The following is a 6,008-nucleotide window of genomic DNA, read 5'->3' as shown; positions in this document are numbered from 1 at the left end:
CTCCTTATAGAGGGACTGAAAATCCACCATCCTTCCCTTAGACTTCAGATAGACATCGCCAAATAGTAAGTATAATTTCACAGCAATTACTGCAAATAAATTAATTCCAACGAAACATTCAGTTGCGAGAACATTATTCAACTTGGATCGAAACTCTGCGCTTTTTCTATGCACAATCGACCTGGGAGGGGGGAGGGGGGAGCTGCTCGGTAACAGAGTGGGAACTGGTGGAGACGCAAAGTCGATGGGAGTGGAGCAGCTCCCTAAGTGGCAATTATTGCTCAAAGTATCTTGGAAAGTCCCCTGTTGGGTGGCGGTGGCTGCAGTCCGAGCAACAACAAAAAATTATCAACGTTAAATAAACAGGGTACAAGTGTACAATTGATGTGATTACCATCCGCATGAAGCAGCACATCCTGTACTGATCTCGATACTGTTGGAGGAGCCGGGGGAAGTCAGCCTCGCCCTCCCTCAGCACAGCGAGGACAGGCGAGCGCCTGGCACCCACGACCTACTGACCAGCCTCACCAGCCACGCAGACTGGTTGGATTCCCACTGACATTCACCAACTTATCCCGGTGGATAAGTAACTCTGTAATGAGTACATGCTGTGAATCATTACATAATCATTAACACTGAGATAGTCAACAGCCATTAGACAACAGGATGCACTGACTTACCGGGAATGCCAAATGCTGCGAGAGCAGGATAGTAAATGATGCTGACCATTTGAATTGTTGACAGTAACATTTAAAAAAAAGAATAAGTGACTTCTCTCCGGCAGTATGGTTAATATCAGAGTGTAGATGCGATCCATAAACACTCCTTTTTTCGAAAACTTTGTGCCCCAGTGTGAATATTAGTCACATGACAATTGGCGTTAGTTACAGTCACTTAACCAACAAGGCAAGATTTTCCACTTCAGTGGGCCTGGGACACCAAAGGAGACATTTTACAACTCAGTTCATGAAACTCCATCAATTCAAATGAATGAACGGGGACTCAAACAAGATGGAATGTTTTGTGTGCATGCACCATGATCACTGAAGGGAACAACACACACGGGCACTGCGTTAGGTTACTAGTGCCTCAGATAATTTGTGAGATCTTAACTCATCCAGTAGATAATTAAATTTAGCCTTGTACTCTGATGATAAATGGAGGTGACCCTAATCTAACATTAATGGTGGTGAGTATTCTAACATTACTGGTCGTGACTCCACGCTAACATTACTGGCGGTGACTCTACTCTAACATTACTGGTTTTGACTCTACTCTATCATTACCGTTGGTGACCCGTCTGTAACATTTCTGGTGATGACCCTACTCTAACTTTATTGGTGGAGACCATCCCCATACATTATAAGTTGTAACTCCGCTCTAACATTACTGGTGATGAGTCTAGTCTGACTTAACTGGTGGAGACAACATGCTAACGTTACTGGCATAATTGTTGTTGACCCTACTTTAATATTACTGGTGTTGCTTCTTCTCTATCGTTACTGGTGGCGAGTCTACTCGAACACTACTAGTGGTGACTCTACTCTAACATTACTGGTGGTGGCTCTACCCATACATTACTGGTGGTGACTCTACTCTAACATTACTGGTGTGGCTCTACCCATACATTACTGGTGGTGACTCTACTCTAACATTACTGTTGTTGTCCCTACTCTAACATTACTGTTGATGACCCCAATCAAACATTAATTTTGATGACACTACTCTGACATTAGTGGTGGTGACACTACACTCAAAATACTGGTGGTGCTTCTATTCTAACATTACTGGTGATGACTTTACTCTAACATTACTGGTGATGTCACTATTCTAACTTAACTGGTGGTAATCCTATTCTGACATTACTGGTGGTGCCTTTATGCTAACATTACTGGTGATGACCCGAATTTAACATTACCGGTGGTGAATTTATGCCAATATTTTTTAATGTTCCTTCATTGGATGTGGGCGTCACTGGCGAGGCCAACATTTATTGCCCATACCTAATTGCCGTTGAGAATGTGTTGAGCTGCCTTCTTGAGCCGCTGCAGTCAATGTGGTGAATGTACTCCCACAGTGCTGTTAGGGAGTGTGTTCCAGGAATTTGACCCCACGATGTTAAAGGAGCGGCGATATATTCGCAAGTCAGGTTGGTGTGTGACTTGGAGGGGAACTTGAAGATGATGGTGTTCCCATGCACCTGCTGCTCTTGTCCTTCTAGGTCTTAGAGGTCGTGGGATTGGGAGGTGCTGCCGAAGAAACTTTGGTGAGTTGCTGCTGTGCATCTTGTAGATGGTACAAACTACAGCCACATTAAGCCCATGGAGGAGGGAGCGAATTAATGTGTTGGATGGGGTGCCGATGAAGCGGGCTACTTTGTCTTGGATGGTGTCGAGCTTCTTGAGTGTTTTTGGAGCTGCAATCATCCAGGCAAGTGGAGAGTGCTCCATCATACTCCTGACTTGTGCCTTGTAGACGGTGGAAATGCTTTGGGGAGTCAGGAGGTGATAGATTCGCCGTATAATACCCAGCCTCTGACATGCTCTTGTTGCGAAAGTATTGATTTGGCTGGTCCAGTTAAGTTTCTGGTCATTGGTGACCCTCAGTATATTAATGTTGGGGGATCGGCGATGATAATGCCATTGCATGCCAAGGGCTGGTTCTTAGAAGCTCACTTGTTGGGGATGTTCATTGCCTGGCACTTGTGTGGCACGAATGTTAACTGCCACTTATCATCCCAAGCGTGAACATCGTCCAGGCCTTGCTGCATGTGGGCATGGATTACTTCAATTTCTGAGGAGTTGCAAATGGCACTGAACACTGTGCAGTCATCAGCGAACATCCGCACTTCTGACCTTATGATGGAGGGAAGATCATTGGTGAAGCAGCTGAAGATGGTTGGGCCTTGGCCACTGCCCTGAGGAACTCCTGCAACGCTGCCCTGGGTCTGTGATGATTGACCCCCAACCATCACAATCATTTCTCTTTGTGCTATGTATGACTCCATCCATTGGAAAGTTTCCTCGCCCACCCCGATTCCCATTGACTTCAGTTTTACAAGGGCTCTTTGATGCCACACTCGGTCAAATGCTGCCTCGATGTCAAGGGCAGTCACTCTCATATCACCGCTGGATTTCAGCTCTTTTGGCCACATTTGGACCAAGGCTGTAATGAGGTCTAGAGCTGAGTGGTCCTGGCGGAACTCAAACTGAGCAACAGTGAGCAGGTTATTGGCGAGTTACAGCACAATAGATGACAAATTCCATCAGTTTACTGATGATTGAGAGATCATTGATGAGGCGGTAATTGGCTGGATTGGATTGGTCCTGCTATTTGTGGACAGGACATACCTGGGCAGTTTTCCACATTGTCGGATAGATGCCAGTGTAATAAATGTACTGGAACAGCTTGGCTAGAGGAGCGTCTAGTTCTGATGCACAAGTCTTCAGCACAGCAGCCGGGATGTTGTCGGTGCCCACTGCCTTGGATGTATCCAGTGCGCTCAGCCGCTTCTTGATATCATGTGGAATGAATCGAATTGGCTGAAGACTGGCACTCTGTGATGGTGGGGACCTCAGGAGTAGGCCGATATGGATCATCCGCTCGGCACTTCTGGCTGAAGATGTTTGCACATGCTTTAGCTTAGTCTTTTACACTCACGTGCTGGGCTCCACCAGCATCAACGATGGGGATATTCATGGCACCTCCTCCTCTCGTTACATTACTGGCTCTGACTCTATTCCAACATCACTATAAAATTTCTGTTGGTGACCATACTCTACCATTACTCGTAGTGTTCTTACTCTAACATTACTGGTGGAGATCATAATCTAACATAATGGTGATGACTTTAGTCTAACATTACCGGTAGTGACTCTACTCTAAGATTATTGGTGAAGACCCTTCACCAACATTACTGGTAGTGATCATACACTAACATGACTGGTGGTGAACCTAGTCTATCTTTACTGGAGGAGGACATAACGTAACATTACTGGTGGTGATCCTACTCTAGCATTACTGGCGATGACTCTACTCTAACTTCACTGACGGGACTCCAACCTAACATTGCTGGTGGTGACTCGACTCTATCATTAATGTGGTGACCCTGCTCTAAATCTTTTGGTGGGGACTGACTCTAACAATACTGATGATGACTTTACTCTATCATTACTGGTACTGACTCTACTCTAACATTACTGATTGTGATCATACGCTAACATTACTGGTGGTGGCACGAGTCTAACATTAACGAAGATTACACTACTCGAACATTATTGATGCTGATATTAATCTAACATTATTGGTGGTGATACAACTCTAGCATTACTGGTGGTGACTCTATGCTAACATTACTGGTGGTGACCCTACTTTAACATTATTGGTGTTGACCCTACTCTAACATTACTGCTTGTGACTCTACTCTAACATTACTGGTGGTGACCCTACAGTAACTTTACTAGTGGTGGCCCTACGCTAATGTTACTGGTGGTGACGCTGCTCTAATATTACTAGTGATGACGCAACTCTAACATAACAGGTGAGGACCATCCTCTAACATTACAGCCGGTAACTTTATTCAAAGATTATTATTGGTGGTGATGATGTGTTAATATTACTAGTGGTGAACCTACTCTGTCATTACTGCTAATGACTTAACTCTAACATTACTTTTGGTGCCCCTACTCTTTAATGACTGGTGATGATGCTACTCTAACATTAATGGTGATGACCCTATTCTAACATGAATGGTGGTGACCCTATTATAACATTACTGGTGGTGACCCGAGTGTAATATTACTGCTGATGACACTATTCGAACATTTCTGGCGATGACTCTACACTAATATTATTGGTGGTGACCCTACTCAAACATTACTGTTGAATATTCTGTTCTAACGTTACTTGTGGTGATACTACTGCTGGTGACTGTATTCGAACATCATTATTGGTGGTGATGATATTTTAATATTACTAGTGGTGACCTTACTCTATCATGACTGCCAATGACTTAACTCTAACATTACTGGTGGTGACCCTACTGTTAAACTACTGGTGATGATGCTACACTAACATTACTGGTGATTACCCTATTCTAACAGTACTGGTGGTGACCCTATTCTAACATAACCGGCGGTAGCGTTACTCTAACATCACTGATGATGACAGTACTCAAACATTACTGATGCTGAAAGTAATGTAACATTATTGGTGGTGGCTTTTCTCTAACATTACTAGTGGTGTCACTATTCTAAGATAACTGGTGGTGGCCCTACGCTAACATTACTGGCGGTGACTACTCTAACATTACAGGTGCCGACCCTGCTATAACATTTTTTGTGGAAACCCTACTCTAAAATTACTGATGATGACTTTATTCTAACATTACTGGTGATGAACCTACTCTACCATTACTGGTGGTGTTCATACGCTAACTTTACTTGTAGTGACTCTACTCTAACATTACTGATTGTGATCATACTCTAACATTTCTGGTGGTGGCACTATTTTAACATTACTGGTGGTGGCCCGAGATTAACATTACTGATGATGACTCTACACTAACATTACTATTGAATACTCTATTCTAACTTTACTTGTGTTGACCCTAATCTAACATTAATGGGGGTGACCGAGTCTAACATAACTGATGATGACACTACTCCAACATTACTGGTGATGACGCTACACTTACATTACTGATGGCGAACCTGCTCTAGCATTTCTGGTGGAGGCCCTACTCTAAAATTAACGATGATGACTTTACTCTAACATTAAAGGTAATGACCCTACTCTACCATTACTGGTGGTGACCATACACTAACTTTACTGGTAGTGACACTACTCTAACATTACTGATTGCGATCACTCTTTAACATTACTGGTGGTAAATCTAACCTAATATTACTGGTGGTGGCCCGAGTCTAATGTTACTGATGATGACACTACTCGAACATTACTGAAGCTTAAATGAATCTAACATTACTGCTGGTCTCACTATTCCAGCA

This window comes from Somniosus microcephalus, unplaced genomic scaffold (assembly GCF_052327205.1).
Source record: "Somniosus microcephalus isolate GS21.2 unplaced genomic scaffold, FLI_Smic_1.0 unresolved_chr2, whole genome shotgun sequence".
Classification (NCBI taxonomy): Eukaryota; Metazoa; Chordata; class Chondrichthyes; order Squaliformes; family Somniosidae; genus Somniosus; species Somniosus microcephalus.
This window is presented reverse-complemented; position numbering follows the sequence as displayed.